This window comes from Aythya ferina, assembly GCF_964211825.1.
Source record: "Aythya ferina genome assembly, chromosome: 3".
Lineage (NCBI taxonomy): Eukaryota > Metazoa > Chordata > Aves > Anseriformes > Anatidae > Aythya > Aythya ferina.
This window is the reverse complement of record NC_140298.1, coordinates 21,537,268-21,564,344: the sequence shown is the minus strand read 5'-3', so window position 1 is coordinate 21,564,344 and position 27,077 is coordinate 21,537,268. Positions and strand designations below refer to the sequence as shown.

The following is a 27,077-nucleotide window of genomic DNA, read 5'->3' as shown; positions in this document are numbered from 1 at the left end:
TTTCTTTTGGCTGTTGACAACTCCCATAAGCCAACATGTTGTTATCACCTTTCCTCAAGCCTGCTGGTCCGTGCTCCACCCTGACTCTATCTGAGAGCTCCCAGCTCTGGTCCACCTGATCCTTTGATTATTTTCCTTCCCCTTGCTCTCCTCAGATTTCTTTCCCCTTGTAACCCAGCACCTCCTTAATCTCCTTTATCCCTTGCCCATCTGTCCAGGGCTGCCCATCTCTCTTGTGCTGGCACTGCAGCAGCTGTGCCTGTTCTGCTTACCACCCAACACTTGCTCTCTGTCTGCTTTGAGTTGGAAAAAATGAAAAGGGACATGCACAGCTAAGTCTAGGGCTTAAATGAGCAATCAGCTCAAGCATGAACTTGCTCTTGACACATCTGTGTTTCAGTTTTATATCTAGAGCTGGAGGTTGGACATTAAAAGCTTGAGTCCAGTTACCACCACCAAGGAGAAGTGTGTTTTAGTAATAATAATAACAACAAGAAATGAAAAGTCAGTGTTGACTAGTTGCAAGCCATTTGGAGAAGGTGATCAATACAGACAGTCTGCAATAATGCTTGTTAAGAAAATACCTGTGAAACCTCAAAAATGGTAGTCATGAAAATTCAGGAGTACAGGAAGAACTTGACCCTCAGCTGGGGCTGCAAGGAAGCTGACCTACACACAGACAGTTCCTCTGCCCCTTTGCCACCTCAGCCAGCTGCATCCCAGCAGCAGCACTCGATCAAGTACAGAAAGTCCTTCCAATCTGTGATTGTCTCAAGACATTTTAGGGAGCTTGGGATGAATACAAATCAAGAAGGATGCATCTGTGTGTGTCTCAATATCAGTGAGTTGTATCTGTGGGGGGAAAGGAAAGCAGGTGTTTGGGGTTCAGTTACAATAGAGATTTACATGTGCTCTTTACTCAGCACTCTGAAGTATATGCACCTTAGCATAAACCTCCTGACCTCTAAGGAACTGCTGTTGTCATGATAACAAGCAGACACAATGAGTTAGTGCTTATAATAACATTTCATATAGTAAAAGATTTCCAGGGTTTACAACTTTGAACCTGTTATCCTATACCAGATTAATACAACTGTATTTACCGAAGTGATTACAAGGGCACTTCCCTTGAGATAGGCAACTTTTCTTGTATGAATGATTAAACAAATGTGACTAATTTGTCTGCTGTTATACATTTTAAAGAAAAAAGTCAAACAGATTTTGAGTAAAGGTTCCAGACACTTAACCTTTCACTCTGATTACTTAAAAAAGAAGTTCTGCTGATCTGAAAGACCAGTGATTCTGCCTTCTCTGAGACCAAGGGTTATTGTAAGTGCTGCAGAACTGAACTATATGAACCTCCACTCTGACACTCATCACTGCTGCTTATTTTGCCTGACTAAACCAATACCTTCATCCTCTCTCTCTTTTTTTTTTTTTTTTTTTTTCTTTTCCACCCCCCACCTCTGGGCTTTCACTGATAAGACTATATTAGAAAGGCCAAATTTTGTTTGTGCAGCTGAGCATTGTTAAGAAACTCTCTGAAGTTGTTTGAATGTGTACTAAGGAGCAAACATTTAAAAACATTAACTCGTATAGAAATGCCCTACAATTTATTGCATGCAGTATTGTGAAATGTTCCTTTATTAGGAAAGCACCTGAGAACTGGTGAAGCTCAGAACCCTGTTTTGCCGGACATACTGTAAACATAACATGAATGGCACTTTTGAGCCTGAAGAGTTTAAAACACAGACAAAGTTCTCAAGCTTCCTGTTAATTAGGGGGGTTTTGTTTGTTTTTTTATGTGAATTTTGCTTTTAGCAGGGTTTGGTTTGAGTAGTTAGTCTTATTACAGTGAAAGGTGTCTCAGAAGCATGCGTAACTTTTGTTTCTTGGTTGCTACATCTTGACTTCAGACTTTGTGATGTTGAGTCCAGCTACAAGTTAGCACACCAGAGTTTATGCATGTAGATATATTTTAATCATTGAACTCACTGACATCAGTTATTATGTAAATAGCTTAGGTTTAGTGCAAAGACTAAGTTCATGAGTCTACTCTTCAGCCCTCAGACAGGAGTGCTCAGTGTGGCTTTCAGTCTTGGTAGCTGCCACCTGTGTCGAGCTATGTACTTCACCTGTTGCATCAGGAATCCATTCATTTGGTCCTTGGTCCCAGGCCTGTGGCAGTCAAGGGATGATGCCCTTCTGTAGACTTTGTTTTGTACATACAATTCAATTAATGTATTTCAGGAAATGAAAGATGAAGTTTTAAGTGAAAGACAAACAAAAGCAGCCAGGAAACAGCCTTTACTGAATGCTGAATGGGATTTGTCTGCAAGTATAGGTTCTGTGTTATGAAGGATTTTATAATCTGCATGAACAAGTTCCCTTATTTATTATCTGTTTACCACACCATGTAGCCAGAAATCTGCTGAGCTTGAATGTTATACACAGAACAACTTAAACATTTATTTTAGACAATATGGGGTTCTTAATAAACTACTTGGTCTATTTAGCCTGCTATTTGGAAAATGTACCTTGTCGTTCATGCTGCAGAGTTTCTGTAACTGATTCCAGGTTTTGGACTGCACACATGGGGCTGGAAATCCCAAACACAGTGCTGCTGCTGCTGGGAGCTTTGAATGGGCCTTGAGCTTTGTAGTCAAATAGTGGGTTCCAGTATGATAGCAAAGAGTACCAACAAGGCAAACAACTACACTAAAGTTGGAAAGCTTCTCCAAAGGTGGGAGGGGAAAAAGCCACCTTAAAATTAAGTGCAGCAGTTCTCTGATGACTTCCTTCTCTTCTTTGATTTCATTTGTTGAAACTGAACTTGTTGAAACAAGTGACAGCTTAGTCCTTACAAGTCAGAGTAATACTAGGAAGGTGTTCTGTGTAGACTGCAGGGCTTCTAAACTACAAAAGGCTTTGTTTCTCCTCTTTTTAGTATAGGAAGGACTGGTACAGATAGTATCACCATGAGGAGGCAGCAAGGAGTCAGGAAGACTCACATTGTGTGGGTCCACTTGACTATCACAAGAACAGGCTTTCCTCTGAAGAGCTGGATCTTCACACCAAGACAAATTAGGGGAGGCAGCAAGAAACAGCAGAGTATTGGCTTTTGACAGCTTCTGTCAGACTTGTTTTTCTGATCAGAAGCTACTTAGTAAGAGAAACCTAGACTTTATGTGGGAATTCCCTGGCAGTATTGGGTGGTACTTCAAAGGTGCTCCCCAATGACCTGCTCCATACTTGCTCTGCATTTTCAGTCAGGCACTTGTGACCCAGAGTGAAATAAGCTAATTTAATATAAACTGAATGACACCTTAGTTTTTACTCAAAAAAACAAAATCAGAATGGGTTATGGTATCATTGTTCATAGAATCATAGAATCATAGACTATCCTGAGTCGGAAGGGACCCACAAGGATCATCGAGTCCAACTCCTGGCATCACACAGGTCTACCCCAAAATTCAGACAATGTGACTAACAGCACAGTCCAAATGCTTCTTAAACTCTGACAGGTCTAGTGCCATGAAACATGTGCCTGGGGAGGCTGTTCCAGTGCATGACCAACCTCTTGGTGAAGAACCTTTTCCTGATATCCAGCCTGAACCTCCCCTGTGGCAGCTTGACACCATTCCCTCAGGTCCTGTCGCTTGCCACTAAAGAGAACTGATCAACTGATCAGTGCCTGCCCCTTCATTCCCCCTCGTGAGGAAGCTGTAGCTGTTTTCACGTCCTTTTTGTACTGTGGTGCCCAGAACTGCACACAGTACTCAAGGTGAGGCCACACCAGCCCATTGTTATCTTAGTGGTTACACATGCATCTGTCTGGGCCTGATTCAAATTAGCAGAAAACCACAGGACACATAGGATCTGATGTGTTTATCCCTCTGCACTTGATATAATACATTCCCTTTCATCCTCATATAGTTGAGCTTTCCTTCTTTCTCATCTTTTCAGGCTCTAACTGTTTCTAACTGTTGAATGCCTTTCTAACACTTTTCTTGCTGCTATTAGACACAAACTCTTTTCAATGTTTCCATCTTTTTTTTTTTTTTTTTAAATCTTTTTTTTTGGTTCCACATCCCCATTATCAGGTCCTAGTCTTCATCCCTCTGCTTTTTTAAGTCTGCTTGACCAGCAAGTTTTTTATCCTCTGCCGTTTCCCCATCTTATTCCCAGTTTCCTTTTTCACCTTCTCTCTTGCCTCCCTATTCTAAGATGATTTGGCCACAATCTTCTTTTAAGTGCTGGGTTTGCAGCCCAGACAATTAGAGCCACGTTTCCTTGATCATTGTAAGCAGTATAGACATAGTTTTAGATTTACAAATAAGGTCAGGGAACGTGCTGACATTGTGGGTGGGAATTCAACAGCTTCCTCCATGTGTGCTGGAATGCATGATTTATCATACTACAACACTCAGCAACATTGTTTTTATGGAATGGTGCTAAATAGGCTTCTGCTGAATAAGGAAGGAACCTGTATCACCATATACCCTGCTGCCCTCCAGTCAGGGTCCAGTTTGGGACTCACTTTAAAGCATGTAAAGCAGCCTGCTTAGACTTTGGGTTTATTTCTGGAGAATGGAAGGTGACCAATACCATTTCACCCTATCCCAAACCATGTACCAAATCCCTCAGGGAAAGGTGAGATGCCAGTAAAATACTGGAATAAAGTGGGAGGTCATTGAGGTGTGGAAAGTAAGGGCTGAGTCAGCCCTTCTCCACCTTTAGACTCGAAGATCAATACAGTCTCCTGAGCTGTGATGTAACAGCAAGGCCTTCAGTGTCGCTCTCTTTGCCTTGACGTAGGCCAGAGATGCAAGCCTGATAAACATTGCACTGAGCTAAATCTTCTGTTACTTGCACTGGCTTCATGTTGATGTTGCTAATCAACATGATGATGATTGAATTAATTGATGACTAATTAATTGTGGTTCATGCTGGAATAAATCAGAAGAGAATCAGTACCACAATATCCTGAAGTCTCAGTAGAAGTCTAATCTGAAGCACAGCAGATGTAAAATCCTGATGATCTTGGATTCATGGTCAAAGTTAAGTTTCACCTTGACTCATGTACCTTAGTTATCAACGTATGGCTAGTTCTTGATTCACTAATAATTAATAATAATGATTCATAGAAAAACTGAAACTGGTGGTCAAAGGTGAGGCGAATCATCGTGTCAGTCAAGCTCCATTTTGCTACCAATCCACACTTTCCTAAGTGTTGGGGTTTCCTCTTTTCAGAAGAATAATGGTCCCCTGGAAAGCATCTGAGAACAGCTTCCAGGGGCTTCTGTATTTATTGTCCACCAATATTTTGCAAACAAAAATGTCTTGCTCTTGTTTAAAGCCAGAATTTTCTGTCCTTGCTGCCAGTCTCTGTTACACCTATAATTCTGTATATTTGTACACTAACCTTGCACACAGTGAGACCTGTAACACCACACTATTGCCTCCCAGGGGTGGTCCTCCAGCAGTGTACCAGAGGAGCTGCAGTGTTGAGCAGGTCTGTGAGGCACTCACAACCATACTAACTGCTGTTCTTGTACCAGGAAGGACATGGTCTCATAATCTTTCCTCCTTGTTCTTTGTTTTCACCTCTTTATTAAAGGTTTTGCAGGTCAAATTGTTACATGGGTCACATTGCCATCTGTGATACTTTAGCTACAGGTGAGTTCCCTCTGCAAGAGCAATATCAAGTCTTTGCAAACATTAAAGACCCTTAACGGGGTCTTATAAAAAGGATGGAGAAGGACTCTTGGGTAGATAATGATGGGACATGGGGGAATGGTCTTAAACTAAAAGAAGATAGATTTAGACTAGACATTAGGAGGAAATTCTTCACTGTAAGGGTAGTGAGGCACTGGAATAAGTTGCCAAGAGTGAATGCCCCACCCCTGGAGGTGTCCAAGGCCAGGCTGGATGTGGCCTTGGCCAACCTGATTTAGTGGGTGGCACCTCTGCCCAAGGCAGTGGGGTTGGAATTAGGCGATCTTTAAGGTCCCTTCCATCCTGAGCCATTCTGTGATTTTATGACCAGTTGAACTCTCAGTCTGTTGAAGATCCAAATTCACTGAAGTCCCTGCAGGGTGTTCCACATCACTGTCCTGGGGAGCAGGTGTTGAGTGTATGCCTTTTTGGATGTGGGAGGGACCTCTTGCTGGACTCCTCAGTTGTTCTATAGTTCAGCTCACTATTTGAGGGAAAGAATACCTTTGTTTAAAGCACAGACAGGTCATCGAGTGCTAGTCTGTCCATCTCTCCCTTCCCCTTCCAGCAACACTTAACGCGTACTGAGTGCAAACAATCCCAAAGTAATATATCCAAATGATTCAAGATGTTGTTGGATAAAAGTGGCTGAAATAGCACAGGGGATATGTGCTGATTGGCTGCTGTAAGCTAACTGGTGTATGGTCTCATAGCGTTCAAGGAAATTATAACAGTATTCCAGGAAATTGTAACGAATAAACTGTTGACCCCAATGCTCAGTCCTCATCTGAAGTACGCATCAATGAAGAAGTATGTAAAGGAAGATCTTTGCACAGTACTTTTATTTCTTAACTTCCCTTTCCCCCAAAATCCGATTTAAAATCTTATTTAGAAAATTTTCTCTTACAGAAATAATATTATCCAGGGAGTTTCTATGCAGTATTTTGAACAATATTACATATTCATATAGCAAGCAGAGGCATTAAAGATTATTTAATCAAATATTTAATAAGCCACTATGTTTTCTAGCTGGCAATGCTGAAGAATAGTGGTGCGCTAAAATAATTTACAGAAAGAAAAGCAATGCTGTAATTATCTAAGATGAACACAACAAATTTCAGGTATAAAAGTCTTAAGAAATTGCTCAGCCAAGGTGATCTTTGTTAAATTAGATCTTCATCTCAAAAAAAGCCTTAGAGAGAACATTTTCTCTTTGCCTTTGGAAACATTTTTTTTTTTCATAAATCTGTCCATTGATCACTAAACTCTGATGAGGCATGAAGTTAAAAGTATCTTCTATATACATTTCTGGACCTTGTCATTAGAATTTGGGAGAGAAGTCCTAGGAAGGGTATTTTATACCCAATTGCACCAGACTATGATGATCCTTAGATTTTTTTTTATTTTTTTTTTCCACCCTAGTCATTGTTTGCATTATTCTAATTTCTTAGAAAAGAGATTTTCATTCTACCCCTGCCTTGGAACTGTAATTGCTAAATTACTAACTTAGGGAAGGCTAAGTATTAAACATTGGTTGTGATGATGGAGGTGAGACCAATGTGCAGGGAAGTAGTGGATTTTAAGAAGGAACTTCCAGAGGAATTTAGAGTTCTACAGTAGAAGTGGTAAAATGTTCCATGTATAGGAATATTTGAAAACAAGACAGTGTAGAAAAAAATTATTTCAAAGTCTGGGAACCATCTAAGGAAAGAGATGTAAGAAATACTAATTTAATACTAATACTATTGCATTTCCTTTAATTTGAAATCTTTCCTCCAAAATCTTTCTGGAAATCATTTCTCTTGCACAGTCATTCATCTTCTCTTTTGGACTGTCTACCTCTGAGCCAAGGTAGAAGTTGGTTGTTCCAAAAGGCTCAACATGATTATGAATTAAAAAATAAACCAGGCCAATCCCTCACCCCAAACCCAGTCCCTTTGACTAAAGGTATTTTAAAAATATTTTCTTATATATATTTAGAAAAAAAATATCATTTTTAAACTGATTCTTCCCCAATGTCTCAATGTCTGTGGCAGTCTTGCAGTCTTCTTTTTTTTTTTTTTTTTTTTTTTTTTTTTTGTGTGTGTGTGTGTTCCTATGTGAATGTCCTTGTTTCTTCTCTGTTCCATAAACTGGAAAAAAGTAGTTCAGTTGTTATCATTGTTGCATGCTACCAACAGTTGGTGCAAAGGTAACAATACTTGTGACGCTAGCATCTCTGCACATTTCTGCACATTCTTGATGTTTCAAGCATTCTAAATAAAAATGATAGATACTGTGACTGAATGGATCACCCAGAGCAATTAACACAGTTTGAACCCAGTAACTATCATAACTGTAACATGCAAAAAATGTTCATTGCACTTTCTCAAGTACAATGGACATATCTGTTTTTCTTTGGAGATGGCTAAAGTACTTCTGACTGGATGTAAGACATTGCCCTCATGGAATGAGGTTTACTTGACACAAATGATGAGGTTCTTGAGTTCACAGAATGAGCCTGCCTTGCTGAGTCTCTCATGGAGGTTGTCTCACTGCATGAGAAAACCCATCTACATGCAAGACACCATGACAAAACCTCTGCCTACGCAGCAGATTTCAGATTCAGGTGACGCAAATCCCGGGGCCCATTTGTGCAAGTTATCAGAGAAGTCTGGTGACAACGAGTTTGCTCCTCTGCTATCAGCCTTTCTCAGTAGCTGTTGGGTTCACCTCATGGCTTGAGTTCACATCTGCAGCCCATATGAGGTGGCTAACAACCTCATAAGAATTTGCTCTTTGTATGTAAAGATGAATTGTATACCCTGAACTCTCTTAATCTCTGGATGTTATAAATGTTTGCATGTCCTTGGCACTTGTGTTGCTTTTGCAAACAAGGCCCATTCAGTACTTGCCTTGAGCAAGGGCACCAGTCTGGGCTGTCTGCATCCCTACTCCTGTGGTGTTCCTAGAACAGAGCTCTCCTCAGGGGTGCAGGCAACATCCACACAGCCACACAGCCAATACTGCCCCTATTGGTATCATTGTCCAATGCCTGAATGACACCTGCCTCTCACTGTATGGAAACCTGTCCTTTGGATAGGTATCTGCCTTTGGTTTCTTTCTCTCTCTCTCTCTCTCTCTCTCTCTTTTTTTTTTTTTTTGTATCTTTTTATTTGATCTCATTTTTATTTTAAAGGTACATTTTTTTTTTCTTTTTTTTTTCAGGGGGTTGGGGTGGGGGGGTGGAGGGGAGATAATTCATGCTGCTTTATTAGCACTTTGGACTGTTGCATGCCACTTTATGTTGTGTGTTTCTTAGGGGAAAAGGCCATCACCTCACATTAGAAAGAGAACAGATGAAAGGCAGAGCTGCAACCCCATGGACAAATGAGGAAACTGGTGCTCAGCAAGCTTGTGCTTTGCTGAAGCCCCAAGCTACATAAATGGCTCTGCTGGCAGCAAGGGGCTCTCAGTTCCCTCCTCCACTTGTGACATCTCATGGTGGGCAGAGAAGGGACACATGGAATGTGTAACACACGTACAGAAGGACCGTTGGCTCTTGGCACGGCCAAGGATGCATGCAGCACATTTACACTGCTGATGCATTCAGTGGTCCTGCAAGCTGGGTCTTCTGTACTGGGTGGTGATGTCTGAACAGGCAGCACGCTGACATATACTGGTGCAGGCACTTGGGGTAAGTGAAGGCCAAATGACTGCAGTTTACTCTCTCTCCCTCCCTCCCTCCTTGAAACCGTAAAATAGCTTGAATTGTCACAGGAGAGGGGGGAAAAGAGGATACCTTAGCCTCCAGGATGTGCTTTCTTCAGCTTTTTCTGTCATTTTCCTCCCGCACCAGAAACACTAGAACCTTAATTTCTCCCAGATGAAAGCTGAAGCCACCCACAATTTCAGCAAGTAGGCGGCTAATAAATCCATGCCATGTTGTGAGACTTGCCATAATTTTATTCCTGTTGGTAGCACTACAATTAGTATACTGTGGAACCCAGCTCTCCTAGCAGAGATGTGGTGAGCAGGTGATGAATATGTTCTCCAAGGGTACAGAACTGCCTGCCCAATTGCTGACACCTGGTCCTGCTTTATATTTTCTCAGGTGCCCACCGCCAATGTGACCAGCAGCTAATGTGGGAGCGTGTGAGGTTCAGGTGTGCTTTGTTGCAAATTAGTGTGGCTGTGAGGTGGACAAACTCCTTAAGGGTGATTTGACACATGGAAAGCAGAAGCTGTATCCACTTGTGGGATGGACACTAGGGCAGTGGTGTACTTTTTGGTGTTTTACATTTCTTGAGCGAAACTGAGAATTTTACAATATGAAGAACTACTGCCTGTGTAGTGAATTTTCACTCCTCCCTCAATCTTGACCAATTCCTATTTTGTCAGAAAAACCTTCCAGTTATTTCCATGGGCCTTAGATGTCCATACTTACACGTCACCTTGAAGTAGGTCGAAAAACTGAGTCTAACAATCACTCTCATAAATCAGGCAATAAATATGCGCTGGACAGCTGAGCTATTGCTGTTGCTGAATCGTGGTGTCTTACTCGTAATGGCATGATGTGGTTGGCAGGGATGGATGCTTAGAGAGAGGTTTGCCTGCTGTGCTCTTGAAGTCCTGTGGTACCGAGCCCTCTAGTGGAAATTTCCCAAATCAACCGGTGCTGCCCCTTTACAAAGCAGAAAGCCAGATGAAGGGATAAATGAAAGAAATGCCCAAGGCTGGGGGAAAAGAACAAAACAACATAAAATGAAGATTAAATGTTCTTAAAATTTACTATTAAAAAAAAAGATTTTAAATCGATTGTTATGGTGAATGATAAACAGCACCAAAATGCTCATTCAGTGACTTTTGCAAAACCCTCTAAAACACTTTGTATTTATTTATTTATTTATTTTTAAAAATTAAAATCACGAGATTGTGTTAAATATTATTTGGAAAGGAAAATATTAATTAAGTACTTCATGAATTTTCAGGTGAAAAAGCACCACCCAAACTGCTATGATTTCTTCCTTAAAGAGCACTTAAATATTTTATTGAAATTACTTTTTAATTTTTCAGTCTTTTCTATTAAACAAATGCAAACAATTTACAATCAAGAAATAAAGTCAGGCTTTGTGCTTTAGCAAGCCTTACAGGCAACACCTGCTTCTGGGCCAGAGACATCATGTGCTTTTCATTACCATCATTAGTCATTGTCAGCACATCTTGTTACAAGAGCAAAGCATAAAAGATCAAGACTGCTGGCCCCCCTGTAATAATGTAATGTATACTGAAGACTTTTATGTGTTTTGCATAGGTATAGGAATGAGTGAAATTCTTAGACAGTATCTGAGATGTTAGTTATTTTTAGCTGTCCTGGTGTAGTTATTTAGAATTAAAACTTTCTTGTTGCTGTCACTGAGGTGAGTCTTTGTAGGAGGGCACGTAGTACCCTCAGCAGTGAGCTCCTCTCCTTCTGACCTGGCAGTGTATCCCTGTGCAGTTTCCTGCAGGATCTGTAATGTAATCCTACATTACAAGTAGTGCTTCCTTGTGTAAATACAAACCTGACAACTTTTGGACGAACCTCTAGATGATATCATAGTATCACTATAATATAGCTCCTGCCACCAGTCCCTTGCACAGGTTGCTGGCGGAAGGAGTTATACTCCTGAAATCTGCTACCTTATCAGTTCATGTTGTATTTCCTTCTACCCTCTCCTGTACCTAACTCTAGTGCTTCCTTTTTCAGGTCTGCGATCCTGCAGCTGTTCTGCATCTCCTGTGAAGGCAGAGAGAGGCTGGCAGTCACCATGTTCTCCCATTTGGTGGACTGCAGTCAGGAAAGAGTGGAGCCTGCTCTACCTAATAAACTACAAAACCCTCCTCTGTTCATGACAAAATCTAAACTGGTGCTTCAGTACTTCTGGTTGCATGGCCAAGGAAGGTCCTCCTGGAGCTGTTCTTTTCCACGTGTTGTGACTGCATCACCAACAACTCCTCTCAAGGTAAGAGTTTCAAGCATTTTTGTTTTCAAATGTATCTATTTTCAGACTCTCCTTTATGTGACAAGAAAAGGGAAGGCCCTAAAAGGAGGCATTCATGCACTGGTCAGACAGTGGTAACTTCATACTTTGTGTTCCGGTGCAGAAGGACCATCTTGATAAGCTGTGCCACATGTGAGTTGTGCTTGTCCATGTTGGTTCCTGTAGCATTAGTAAAGGAGATCCATTCTTAAACTGATGTTGCAGCTTCATTTTGTGCATAATCTACAAATATTTTTATTCTCTAGATATGTCCTTGTGTTCTGTCTTTGGAGGGTCTATACTTTACTAATTTGGTCTCATCCGGGGGATAGCATAGAGATATTTTCATTTATATTCCCAAAAACACAAACTATAGGCATATAGGCACATACAAACTATAGACATATAGGCACATAAGTGTGTGTTGGTGGTGAAAAAAGGGATGGGAAATAAAGGCAGTGGTTTGGCACTGGCCTGAGGCTCTGATGACTTGGTATCGCTATAGACTTTTGTTCCCTGGAATTTTAATTCAATTTCAAAGAGGGGGGAGGAAAACATGATTTTAATTCAAAGTGAAACTGGTTCTGCCATTGTCAGACAATAGAGAACTCCACTGCAAGGCATTGTGTATTAAATATTTGAGAATAGTCTGAAGCTTTGATGACTAATTTGCTTTGATATCACAGGCTATGTTATTATCTTGTAATATTTTAGTTTAGATTTAAATCATAGCTGAACTGAAAGCATTTGTTGTGTTCATGGTTTACTAGACTGAAGTTTGAAACTACTGAAATGTATGGAATTAGATCATTCCAGGTACTCCTCACAGAATAAATGTTTGATCTCAGGCAAGACTTCTGAATTCAATGTGTCTATGGAAAATTACTTAAAAAAAAAAAAAAAAAAGTCCCATCATGCTTTGACTTAACACACCTGTAAGAGGCACAAGGGCTGTTCCAGTGAGTGGTGCTGGTGGAGTTTCCCTGTCTTTGTAGTGAGGATGGTATTTAAAAAATAAAGGGATTTCTTCTCTCTTGCTCTGCAGACAAAGAATGTTTTGTGACTGTACTTCAAGAGAACCATGTTTCCAGAGACTGCTGAATTCAGCTGCTTGTAGAAATTCTGTAAAAGGATGCTCCACAACATGGAGAGCAAAGCGATGTTAGGCAGGATTGCAGCTGGCTTCTTTCTGGTTTTGTTCAGGGACATCTTTCATGGATGCTTCCGTACCGGCAACTGAACATAGCTGGAAGGTGGAGCAGGCTGTTAGCTTTGTAGAGGCTCCCATGCTGTGTGTGGAGAGTTAGCATTTTGTCTGTGTTTAGCTATGTGTTTATATGAATATGTAAATTTAGTAACATTTCCATCTTCACCAGAAGGATCTGGATCAGATACTGCAGAATTAAAGCATCTGTGGGTAGCTCTATTTCCATTAAAGTGACCATGAATTGCAGAAATATGCTCTGTGTTTGGGACTCAAGTTCAGGGAAATTAAAGCTTAATACCCTGTCTTGTACTGTGTCAGGTAAAGGAAAAATTTTACAAAGTATCACCTCCTTATTTTCAGACTTGCAAAATATGACTTATACAAATTATTTTGCCAACTTCTGTAGTGATGGTAATTGCCTTACTGAGCCATGCAATGCTAAGTAATCAATATTAATTAGTCTAATGACACGTTTGCAGTAAAGAAGAGGGTATGCTGGCAAATAATGCCCAATCTCTTCTATCAATGCCTGAGTAGTGTACAAGAAGTGAAAGCAATTTATGTAATTATGTAGAGCTCCTAAGCAATCAGACCTGACAGAACATGGTTCTTGGGGGAGTGCTGTTACATGGTTCAAATGTAACAAAGGCAAGCAGTTGTTGCCAGTAACCCAAAGCATCCCTAAAACACCCCAAAATGCATCATCCACAGGATTTTACTACTATTGAAAGTTTATTTTTTAAAATTAAAGGTTGTACCCTTGCAGTGGACCATGAGTGCAGTGCAACCTTGGAATTGGCACAGCTCTGTGATTGCCATGCCTTCTAAAAGCATGTCAACAATGTAAACATCAAATGCTCCCAAGGTTATTGTAAAGTGAACCTGATGTGGGGGTTTTGAAAGGATGGTAAAATTTTGGCTTGAAGTACAAAAACCATTTCAGTTTCAAATTTTCTTTTAAAAAGTTTTGGCAAATATTCTTATTGATCAGGAGCATTCACTTACAAGGTTGAGGATGAAAAGCTGCAACATGTTTGTAAGTATAGGTGACAATCCAGTTTTGAAAGGTTCACAACACTTGAATTACTGGGCTATTGGAAGAAACACATTCAAAAATACTAGGTTCTAGACAGGAAAGCTCCGAAGAGCAACTGTGTAGGTAGCTGAAAAAGCTCCAAGGAACAGACTTGATCTGGGCTACTAACACTTTAGCTGAGTAAAGCATGACTAATAGGACTTTTAACAAAACAGTTCTAGACCCTGTTGAAAACTTCTATTTCCCCAAACATGCAAATGTTTTATTTCTTTTCCACTAATTCTAAACTAAAGTTCACTGCCTTGCAGTTGGGCTTGTTTGATGGGAAATAGTTTATGTAGTTCATTTTGGAAACCTCACTTGGATTTAATCAGCAGTGAGTTGAACTATTTAATTCGTTAAGCATTCAGCTGTTCTGCCATCCTGGTGTAGAACTGGATGGCTGCTTTTCATGTCTGCTGGGGTGAGAATGTTGGAAAGCAGAATACAGAACTAATTGGCAAATTAGCATAGATCAAATTGCACTTGTGGAAGCTGTGAGTAATTTGGATATGAAGGCTGGAAGTAGTTACTGGAGGATGCGGCAGTGCAGAGGGCTGGGGCAGGTTACAGAATCACTGGAGCATGAGGGTGTTCTGGAACTCGTCAGTTGTTGGCAAGAGCTTCAGCTATTCTCCATCCCAGGGTACTATATGGCATTATTAAGACTAATAGTCTTCTTCCAATGGCTTTTTTTTTCAGATTAGGTATAACATGACTTTCACTGACTGTGTGTTAGCACAGTATTGATTAAAGGTGTTAGATTAAGAACCTGTTTGTTGAGGAAGGCATTCATGAATTTCTGTATAGCTAGCAGATGGCAATCAGAAGGTGATTGTGTAATTGAAGAATGAGAAAAGATGGTAACTTCTTCCTAGAGCCAGGCTTTATTTTTAGCCTTTGTATGAGAACATCTATCCTTTCAAGTTTGAAAGTCTATCCACAACAATGACATAGTAACTCTCTGTCTATTGCCTTTGGAAGCTGTTATTCTGCACTTACACTTTGACAGAGATAAGTGGAGAGAACTCCCAGCTCATTTAGGAAATATTTTCGCAGCACACGTAACTCTAAGGTGATGGGTGTTTTGATGCTTAGGGTGTGCAATTGCATATGTGCTGTGCTAGATTCTTTTCTCTTGTTTGGGGGATAGTGTAAATCTAACAATGAATGTTAGAAATAGTTAATAGTATTTACAGAATAGAACTTGTGAGTTTTACATATTTCATTGGAATGAATGAAGTATGAATAGACTTGTACTAAAGTAAAAGTTTTTGTTACAGAATCTTTTTCTTCTTGTAACATTTGCTTGAGATGACTTGAAGTCACCAAGTAAGCTGTTTCCAAAAAACTTTAGTATGTCTTTCTTTTCAGCTTCTGGAAACTCTTATGCTATGTCAGTTGCACAAGATGGTTCTTGGTTAGTTTGAGCATGTTACACCAGTATCTTATCTGACTTCCTAGTATGTCTGTATTTTGGTGGTGGAGGTTTGAAGGGCAGTGGTGAATGCAATTTCCTTAAAGATTCAACATGGCAATTTAAAAACCAATTTCTCTCCTGATGGATTTTAATGAACCATCTGCTATTTATCTACTTTGGTGTTGACTAATTAGCTTAGTTTCTTAGCTAGAAGCATCTGAGAAAATGAGAATCTTTTTTGATGGAGGAAAGTGCTTTGAAAGCTATGCCTCTAAGTATCTCTTTCTGTGCAACTGCTCAGTTTATGTAGTCAAGTAGTGATAAGGATTATATTGGCTGAAGCTTAGTAGATGACTGCTGAGGTGATGCTTTAATGTCTTCATTGGTGTTGAAGGGCTTCAGTGTTTGCTAGTGTGGATTTACCAGGAACCTTTGAGAGAAGAGTTTAGGGTGTCTCAGACTTCTGTCAGTTTATCTTGGAACTTTTCTTTGAATAGAGGCTCTCAGTATTTCTGATTTTGCTCGCCAGTGAGGTGGACAGAACACATGGATTCCTTGACTTCTGGCAGTGCTTTGGTTATGGGGGCCTATCTCAAGCAGCTCTCATTTCTGGAGTCCTCTGAGGAACTGAGGTGAGAGAAGAATAAAAGCCAATTGCTTTATTAGATCAATTCACTTTTTTCTCTAAACAAAAAAATACTGGACATTCTTCAGAAAAGTTTCAAAAGGCTGAATTGCTATTTTGAAGTAGAATCAACCTGTTTTCAAAATAATGCGTTTTACAAGGAATTTCAACTGGCTGTAAGCTTAGAAGGGCTGGGATATGTTAAGTTGTATGTTTTGTGTGTGAATAAGTTGGAGCTTCTGATTTCTGTTAAAACTGCACTATTTAAATGTTAAAACAGGTAAAGAAGGTTGATTTCCTACTTAAATGATCATACTGGTTTGTCAGGTACAATCTCCTAGTCTTTTGTTGTGGCAAAGAACAAGAAGAAGAAGAAGTCCTATGAGGAGCGGCTGAGGGAGCTGGGCTTGTTCAGCCTGGAGAAAAGGAGGCTCAGGGGCGACCTTATCGCTCTCTACAGGTACCTTAAAGGAGGCTGTAGAGAGGTGGGGGTTGGTCTGTTCTCCCACGTTCCTGGTGACAGGACGAGGGGGAATGGGCTAAAGTTGCACCAGGGGAGTTTTAGGTTGGATGTTAGGAAGAACTTCTTTACCGAAAGGGTTGTTAGACTTTGGAACAGGCTGCCCAGGGAAGTGGTGGTGTCACCATCCCTGGAAGTCTTCAAAAGACGTTTAGATGTAGAGCTTAGGAATATGGTTTAGTGGGGACTGTTAGTGTTAGGTCAGAGGTTGGACTCGATGACCTTGAGGTCTCTTCCAACCTAGAAATTCTGTGATTCTGTGAAAGACAGCACAGATGTCCAGTTCACTACTGATGTTTGTCTTCAGCATGACTTTATTCTATATACTGCACTGCATGAAGCATTCAGACTCTGAGACACATATGACAAAGTTTCTTACTGGGGGGAGGAAGGACAGTAAATTGTCAACTGAAGTACTAATGTGCTTCACAGAGATGTGACTTGATGGAGTATAGTTTAAGAAAATGAATTCTTCCTGTGTGATGTTTTTTTTTTTTTTTTTTCCTCTTTTTATGGGACTATTGTGTACATTTGTGACTTGCAGCAAGTTAAAGATTCAGCCTTCATGACATTTGCACAGGAAGGCATACGTGACTACCCGTCTTCTGGCCCTTCAGTTATGTAGGCTTATCCATGCTGCAGCTGAGCAGAGTTATTCTGTGCTGTTTAATGTTTCCCATCTACCACAGCCTGTAACAATCTTGACAGATAGAGGCTTTAGGTGTGTTTTAGTCAGGTGGTGTAGAGCTGTCTTGATACTGTGCTATTATCAGTTAAGATACAATGCATGGGCTAGTCTGCTGTTGCACAGTAATCATAAATCATAATGTCCCCATTACAGGTAAGAAATGTCCAGTTTTTTCTTGAACAATTAGAAATAGTATCTGAATGCTAGTTGTGGCATTCTATGAGAGTAAAGAATAAAAGGGGTTAAAAAAAAAAAGATTGATAATAGGAATGTTATGACTATGGAAAGATTATCTGGAAATCAGAAAAATTGCTTGTAGAGGATTCTTCTCGCCTGATTTGGAGAAATTGGGACTACAGTAAGCACATGTGTACATGGCTATAGAATAATTCTCCTGTCTTGAAAGGAGGAAGTTAAACAAAATCAAAATGATGAACAGAAATGAGAAGAGTTAAGCAAGAAATGAGAAGCTTGCTATGCTGGTTTGTTCAGAGCAAAAGAAATGTATTTTCAAGCTTTTGTCAGAACAATTTCTAATTTCCTCATGCTTTGACATAACTAAGTGTCAAATATTTGTTACTTATATTAGTACTACTATATAGTAGTTATCCCTCTTCCTATGGCCTGGGAATGTTGTGTATTTTAAATGGTTAATGCAAGCCTGCAATGCCATGTAGATGACATCTCCAGAGGTTTATGATTCTGGTGTAGGTGTTGGTCTGTCCCTTTGTCAATGTTATTGACCACATAGTATCAACATGTCCTGAACTACTTTAGCTCTTTTCTTCATGATCTCCTTGTTTCTTTGAAGGAAACAGGAGCAATTTATATTTTCGGGAGGGAAAATTTTGAGTCCCACAAAAGACAGGGTGCAACTCAGCTGGCTGAGGAGTGGTAACGTAACTGGGATTTCAAGATCTTACAAAAATAAATAGCAAATAACACTCTCAAATCAAGTGCGGGCTGTAACACTTCCAAATGTGTAAAACCGAATGGCCACAGGAGGGCTCCAGAGCCTGAGAAATAAAGATGTGGGGCTGCATCCACGGAGGTGAACTGCGGCGATTGCTGTGAGTGCCATGCGTTTGCAAATCTGGCCATAACAATAAGTGGTCAAAGGGGTAAACATGTCCCACAGCCACAGTGGATGGGATCAAATTCTATTCTCTTCTGCTCCTACTTCCATGGCTCATTCTTTAATTATCTATACTGTGTCCATCCAGATTAGATTACAAGGTCCTTGGGGTAGGGACTTGTCTAAACGATGTATTGCTGTGCACACCTATGACACTGCAAATAATTAACTACTGTAATTATCAGTCCAGTAAGGAACCTTATTTTGACATTGCTACTGGCAGTTGCAGTCATCTGAATGTGACTGTCAGTCAGGCTAAGACCTTGAATCTGAAACCGGAAGAGGCTAAGCCATTGTTTACTAACATGTTACGCTACCCTCCAGAATTTGTGGGAAAATCAGAATTTTACCATTTAATCTTTCAACTTAAATGCTTCTCGGGTAAGAATAACCAAATAGCTCAAGGTTCAATTCTTCCCCAGCATGAGAATACGGAAGAACTGGGTTCTAGCCCATGTGCCATTAAATATTTAAAAACATCTATTCCAGATAGGAAGAAATGTAACGGAGGACTGTTAGTCCTTGGCAAGTTTCTTGAATGTTAATTGATTTCATCACCTTTCAAGGCGCTCAGCAATAAATTAAGTTTTTAGAGGGTCACTGACCCCTGCAGATGCTGATCTCCCTCAGTGTATTATCATGGAACTCAGTGTGTTGTAGCAAAGATACTGGCTTTTGGGAATAGTCCAGCCTATAAGCCTTGGGCAATCCCTGTCTCACTTGTCTCTAGAAGATGTGCCTGTGACATTCCCCATTCTTTTCTCCTAGGTTCCAGAGCTACACTCCTACAGAAATGATGTCCCTTGAGTGCAAGTCAGCCTTCCCAGAACCCTTGGCAGCTCTGCAGAAGCATCAGATCTTGTTATGTTACTTTGGCAGTACAGAGGTCTCAAGCCCTTTCAGAAGGGCAATGAGGGCCTGCTGGATACTAAAGGTGTCTATCATCAGAGGAAAGCAGAAGTAACTTTATACCTAGAATGTGCAGAGATCAAACAAGATGAGTGTTGCAGAAAAACAATAAAGGCATGTGTGTGCTTGTGTGTGAATTCATCCTGTCTAAGGGAACAGTAGGGTTTGCTGTAGAAAGTGCTGGTGCCAGCAGGAACTTGCATGGCTATTTCAGGGCAGTGGTTATTCAAACACCAACAAGACTTCACACTTGGTCTGAGATACTAAATTTCACCAGTCACCCTGCAACTGCATGGTGCTTCACTGGCAATTTGGAGTTGAAGAGGTCACTCATTTATAATCACTCCATTTAGAAGGGTAGATGAGCCTGTTGTTACAAGTTCATCCCAGGAGTCACAGGGATGTGCTGTAGCTTTTCAGCTCTGCCAGGAAGCAGGTTGCTAGTACTCCCACTCTAAAAATGAGGGCTGCCTGGCTTTCTATGCCTGGAACCAGCTTGTGTGCTGTCCTCAGACTGTGGTGGCCTTTTTTGCTGTCCCTTTTTGCGTAAAAACCAGAGGTCACGTTCTACAGCTCTCCTGAACACTTCTACGGTGTTGTTGAACTCAACAAGATCAAATGCTTAGAGCAGAATTTAGTCCTAAATAGGCAAAAGATTTAAATATTTGAGAGGTAAGGACAAGAGAGGGATTTCTGAAAAGTAACAAAAGGTTGTGAAATTGCTCAGGGATTAAGTTGTTTGAATCATTGTTCCAGCTCTATTAAAAAAAGGTATAAATTCATTTCAATTCTTAGTGGATTTCAAGCTGCCAATTTCTGAGCTTTCACAGCCTTTGATGTGATTCCAGCTTTCTATGATGTAAGTGGATTATTTTTTCCTTAATTCTGAAGAGGCCATTTTCTCTCCCAGCCCCCTCCAGAAAAACATTGCAGCAATCAGGCTAACTAAACACTGATTTTGGTTCATTGTGGGTATTAATCCACTCTGCAGTGCTGTGTTTTTTTTTGTATACACCTTTCGAGCATTGAGTGGAAGATGAAGATACCAGTGTTAAATGGCTATTTTATATAACAATGATCTTAAAACACACAATGGGCTGTGCACTCCAGTTCCAAGTTGCATATGTAAAGAACAGTTAATCCATCCTTTAAATACAGCCAAGTTTGGGGTGGAATATGGCAGCTATTTAGAGTGCAGTGCAGCAAAACATGATAGTTTAGGCTGTAGCATGAGAGGTAGTTTATCCAACTGAAAGCAAAAGGAAAATGTGGACAGGAAGATTGCATTATGTACCTGGACTTAATCCAAGACACCTGAGCTGACATCTCTCCTATAGCTGAAACAGCCCCTAAACCCTTTGATCAAAGCAAATGGTCAGGATTGTCTACCTTGTGTAGTGTTGGGCCCTCCTGTGGTCCTCCAGTGTCTTTCCTGCTGATGTGGATAAGCTGGATCACTGCAGATTCAGAAGACAGCTGTATATTGAATTATCAGTGCTGCAGTCTGTATGTTTTTTGCATGCTAACACCTCCTGCAGGAATGATACACCACACAGAAACTGCTGAGATCACAGCTCATGTGAATGTGGCTCAAGATACTGATGTGTATTTGGGACCAAAAAAGCATACAGCTCTTAACAGATGCAAGGATAAACTCTGTTTTCTCCTCTGTGGGCAGATTGTAATTCCTTATGTGGCATCCGTTGCCTTTTAAATTATACTTGTAGCTAACATTGCAAAAGCTCTGGTAGAGCATTCATGAGCAGGGAGGTGCAGAAAATTTCTTGATACTAAGGAGAGATGACAAATCTGGCCATGGGGGCAGTAGACATCCCTTTTCTGTGATTGACGCGCACTGTAATACATTGTACTATGATCTGGAACTCTACTATTATCCAGTGTAAGGAGTAGTGAATCCGGATGAGCACCCCTTTAGATTTTCCTGAGGTGTGAGCCTTCTCACAGGTCTGCTCAGGATCATCTGGTGCTACCCTGAAAGCTTTTATTTTGTCTTCTGTGCTGTAAGTGTTATCTTTAGTCTTTCTCTGTGGCAAATGTTGCTTTTACAAGTAAAGCAAAGGTTTGTAAATTTAGATGTTTAGCTCCTGTAAATGTCTTATTGGATACTGTTGGTCAGCAGTCTTCATATTTTGCTTGAGACTCCCTGGTGAATTGTCTTTGTTTTACACTTAGAATTCAGGACACAAGCTGTGAAAATGATATGGTTGCAATAAAAGGTATGCCTGACATCAGTGTGGTTGGGAATTTGTTGTATGTAAGAATTTAATGAAAGGACATGAATATTGGACAGATGAAATTAATTTGCATTAGCTGAAGCCTAAATTTTATAACCAATTGAAATTTGAAATGTGTTAAGGTTGAGTCTACCAGTTACCTTCAGGATATTTTTCCTTGGGAAAGTAGTTGCTTAATCTGACGCTCAGTATACACTAGATGGCACTATTTAATAGTGCAAGTACCTGTCGTTTGTCCTGGAACTGAGGTTGTTACTCTGCAGGGAAAGTTAGTGCTCAAGTAACTATGTTTGAAATACTGGTAAGCTAAACTGGTGCCTTACACAGCATCTGATTATTGCTATGGGTCAATTCGTATATAATAAATGACAAAATACTCAAACACTTGGTTAGGGATTTTGGTCTGGAATCTAGGAAAAAACTTCAGAGCTGAAGCTTAAATCATACAAATTGAACCCGTAGAAACTAATGTTTTTGAAAGGTTTGAGGACTTCAAACCCTCGTGGCCCTCCTCAGCTCCTGGTCTGAGCAGTGCTGGAAGCAGTTCAGGGACGTGAGGCCAAGGAAAAGGTATTCCTTGGACTCTCTTTTATAGGTTTGCCTGATGAGCAACCTAGATGTAAGATTAAAATGATCTGAGTGGCTGTTTGAGCCCCCTGTCACCTGCAGCCCATGGTGTGAGTGCCCTTTCCCCCCTCCAGAGCAGAACAGTATCTCTGAGGACTGGTGTTGGTGGCTGGGGGGTGCAACAGCCTGGCCCTGCAGAGCCAGCATGGTGTGCTCATTCCAATGGCAGCCTGAGTCATGTCTGAGGCTTACACAGCTGCCAGCACTAAAATGGGTCCTCCAGTAGGTAAAGATCTGAAAAGGAGTGGCTAAGGGAAGAGATTCATGAGAAATCTATCCCATTCCAAAATCCTTCTTCTGTGACACGGGGCTCCTTACAGATCACAGCCATGCAAGAATTAAACCAATGCAGGTCCTTAAACCCTGTAGACATCAACGTATACTCTGAGCCTCAGACACTTTCACTGTCATTTCTGGGTGGTTTTGGCCTAAAATATACCCTGCCTGACTTTAACTTTACTGATCTAACCTGTAAAATGAGGATTTCTCTTTCTTCTTCTTTTATTAGACTGTAAATCTGAGCTATGTTCAAGCTTCTTCCCCCCCCCCCCCCCCCCCTTTTTTTTGGCTGGGGCCTCACCACAGCTAATACTATGAATAATGCTATGTCTTCATAATGTATTATGGTCCCAAAATAACAACAGGCTATTTAGGAAGCTGTGCCCCAGGATAATACCATTGTGTCTTTCACAATCAAGTAGATGTTCATTTGAATAATATTCATGCAGAATAGCAGATTCTGGGGTGTCTAAGTTTAGGTGTTAAGTCCTATATCCCTAAAATCAGGATGACTTTGCAATAGCGTAATGAACAATTCACACACTTAGTGTGAGGGGATGAGGGTGAGGCCCAGTTATTTCATTCGCCCTGTGACACAGAAAAGGATTTGCTGGCTCTGGATTAACAGGTCACATTCATTTGCATGTGTTTCTAAGATCTGAAGCTGGCAGTCCATCTGCATTAGACAAAAGCTCTGGGCTACCAAAGAATTCTTGAGAGCTGGTTTGCAAGAGTTTCTTAAGAGAGGCTAAGATCCATCTTCCTTCTCTCAAAAATTTATTTACTTATTTTTTCACTACGTGGCACAAATGGTTAAGAGATTGAGTTGGAAATGTCTGTGCAGTTTTGCAGGGTATGTTGTAAATGTATCCAGGGTGATTTTGAATGTGTTTCAGAATGATCTGGGCTCCAAAGTTCATTTCTGAAGAAAGACCCATATTGATAGGTTCAGTGGGGTAAGCCTTAGCTGTCTGAGTAAATCTTCTACCAGTGCTTTGATACAAACAGCTGTAGTCATTTCTTTGGTGTTCATAACCACCATTCTTCAACTTCTCCCAGGTTGTCAGAAACATGGAAAGAAAAACTTTCATCAGAACAACACTAGAGTAAAGATGATAAGGCACACTTTTTTTTTTTTTTTTTTTTTTTTTTTTTTTTTTTTGAGTTGGAGAGGGGAAAATATTTGGGGAAAAAGTTTAGTTATCTCAGCTTTTATATTCTTATTCACACTTAAAATATCTATTCCATGCCAATAATCAATTTTTGGAAATTCCCCACCGTTCATCCCTTTCAGAAGTAGAAGATGTTGGGGGAGGGTAGAGAGTAAGATTTGTCAGGAAAAAGCATTTCTTTCCCCTTTTCTATAAGTACTAGTGCCAAGAGAAAACTTCAGAAAGGAAAATAATCTGTTGAAAAGATAGTGAAGTTTGATTTTTCCACTCTCATTGAGGAAGCTGGGTGTGTCAGGGTGCCAAATTTGTAAAACTTGAAGTTAAAAAAAAAAAGAGTTCCACATAGAAAAATCCCATATATTCCAGTAATGGAGGAAAAAAGAGAAAAAAATCCCTAGCTGGGTAACAGGACCTGTATAAACTGGATAGTATTAAAAGAAATACCAATAGGCACAACAGGTAGTAGCCATTTCATTCCTTGCCTAAGGTTTGGCTGAGAGCAGAGACACAGCGCTATAGGTGGGATGCTGAGCTAGAGCTCAGGGATGACAGGCTTATAAAGGGGGGTGGATGGATGCATCTGCAGGGACAGCTCTCTTCTTGCAGTGATTAATGTCCTGTGTCTGCCTGTTCAATTGTTTGTGTTGGAAATTGTGGAAGGCTGAGGTTGATACTGTGTTGGGTGAGGGCAAACACCTTCTATGGAGCTGACCTGCCTGGTCACCAGCATTGCTATTTCCCTAGGAGGAGGAAGGATTGGCCTTGATGTAGGAACTTTAAAGACTCAAATCATTGTTCATAGTCCATTTCTGGCTTAGCAGTACAGGTTGGCTTCATACATGTGCTTTTAGAAACTGCTAGCATGAATCCCTAAAGCTGTCTTATATTCCTTTCTCTAAGGATTTACTTTACTACTAAAGATTTCCACCATTCCACCAACACAGTATTTTCCAGTATAACTTTTTTTGCATGACCTATATGTATGTAAATACACATTTGATTTTCTAGCTTTATAAATTCCTATTGTCCAGAAATAATGAGCTCCTGGGTTTCTCTCCCTACCTCCACTGCTTAACTCTGAGGATGACAGAAATGATGTGATTTCAAAGTCAAAAGTGAGTGCGGGACCTGCTGACTCATGGCTTTTGTGCTATGGAGGGGGCAGGCAATGGCAGAAAGCCACCACAGCCGTTAAAATGCAAATGGAAAACCAAAAGTAGGGAGGGCTTGAGCTTTGAAAGCAAGCAACCCAAGCATTTTCTTTCCAAACATCTGCAAATTGTTAGTCCATTTTATTTTGAACTAAAAAATCTTTTTTTTTTTTTTTTTTTTTTTAAAGCAAACTGACAGTTTATTTTAATTTTCAGCTGTTACACTTTTCAGACATTTGAATTGGACATTGCTCTGTCACCTTTGATGTTGGAGAAACGTACCCCTCCTCTTCAGATATACATGTACTTGGGCATTTTACCACAGTGTACTGTTTTTCTTCCTTTGGAGGTACCCTTTTATGAGTTTTTATCCCTTCTTATCAAGTCCTTGAGTCTGTCTGTTAACCCTCTTCAGACTTTGGTCCTACAGGAAACACAATTAACTGGATACATAGTCCAGTCCAATGAAGCAGTGTCAAGGTTTAAAGCGATATTGATAAATACTGAAATAAATAAGCTTGGGATGTCTGTCTTTGTGTGGAATCATAAAATATTAATACATAAATGCCAGACATAAAGCACTTTATCACTGGTATTTTAGTTTTATTATAGTGGTTATTGTTTGTTTAGTGGAATTACTTTATTTTTCTGGAAATTTCAAACTAATATAGTATTTCAAACTCATATAAGTATTTTCATCTCTAATCTCTAAAAGCTCTTCAGTAGAAAAAAATCATGTGAGGTAAGAGTTAAGCATTTCTATAGGTGGTCATATTCAGTGCCAGGTGATTTGTCCAAATATAAACTTCAAATAATCTAAAACTGCTGAATTTTCCTTGCTCTCAGGATCAACAACAACAACAACAACAACAAAGAAAGAAAGAAAAAAGAAAAGGGTTTAAGATTCTCTTGTCCCAACTTACAAAATTCTTCCTTGGCATCTGAAAACCTTCCAGCTTTTGCTTGAAAACAGTAAAAAGCTCAGAGCTTTGGGTGAATGAATTCTTTTAGCAGCTCCCAGAATTCATTCATCTTGAATAAAAGCCTGTCCATCCTACAACTGAGCCCAATTTAGGCTATGATAACAACACACAGGGTGTTTCACTTTTTGTGATTCCTTCTTAGTATCACAAAAGTCTTTATGGCCAAAATTGGTTTTGTTTCCCATGGCCAGCAGATGGTAGATGTACCAGAGATCAGTAGAGACTTGATCTCTGGTGTCAGATTTATACTATCATAGCAAACATCCATTACATGTTTTTGGATTCAGGTCTCTGTTTTGCACTTCCTTGGATACTTGAACTTGTAAGCGGTGTGAGCACCACAGGTACAGGGGTTTCATCAGCAATGGTATGATGAGCATCTTGCTGGGTTTAGGGAAATATTTGGTTAATGTAAGAGAGCAAAATGTAATGTAAGAGATATCCCTCCATCTCTGCCCTTCTCCTATCAACTTTTAACAAAATATGAACTGACAGATTCCTGAGTTATTGTGCAGGGCATTGCTTTCCCAGAGCTTACCTTGGTCTCCCTTGTTGTGAGAGGTTTTAAGCTGTAGAACTAATGAGCTATTTCCATCTGTTACATATGTAAGAAACACAAGGTAAACAAAATTGAAATCCATGCACACATTTCAGTGACAGAAACATGTAAACATAGATTTTAAAGGTGAATCCCTGTTTAAATTCCTAGTATTCTATCATTTGCATGGTGTTTTGGTGATCCTCAAAAATGAGGAATTCTAACAAAAATTGCTGTTCATGAGAAGTGTTTAATGGCTAGGTATAAAAACAAATGCATCAGAAGCCCTTATCCAGTCTGAAAAGATTAGTTCTGGATAGCTTGGATAACTGTAGTGATACCTTTCATACAGGTATTGGACTGAATACTTTGCAAGATAAGTTTTTGCTATGTTATTCCTGTTCTGGGACACACAGAACTAACAACCTGTCTCCCCCTTCTAAACCAGGATCTTTAATTTGGGTATTTAAGCAACTTTTCTTTTCTTTCTTGTAGCTTTTTAGCTTCAAACACATACACACCCAGCTGACCTTTCTGGAAGCTCAGAAAGGGTTTGATTTATGTGCAGTTATGGGTGAAGTGTGTTACGGATACGAATCAGGTAATGCAGTTCTATAAGCTACCAAATGTTTTATGATATACTGAGAAACTGTATCTTTGCCGTAAGTGGTGGATGAAAAACACCTCATCAAATCAGAGGGAATCCTAGAAGTTTCACGGGCAGTTTGAGTGACTTCTCCACATCCTAAGTGGCTGGCTCGTCCTTCCTTTCA

At 40.2% G+C, this 27,077-nt stretch overlaps 1 long non-coding RNA gene across 1 annotated transcript; it reads left to right on the top strand.

Moving 5' to 3' along the window:
• The first annotated feature begins 10,932 nt into the window (after positions 1-10,932).
• LOC311433640 lies at positions 10,933-19,436 on the top strand. Its single transcript, XR_014690870.1, has 3 exons — positions 10,933-11,117; positions 11,447-11,702; positions 19,159-19,436. It is a non-coding gene; the product is annotated as an uncharacterized lncRNA (long non-coding RNA).
• The last annotated feature ends 7,641 nt before the right edge of the window (positions 19,437-27,077 follow it).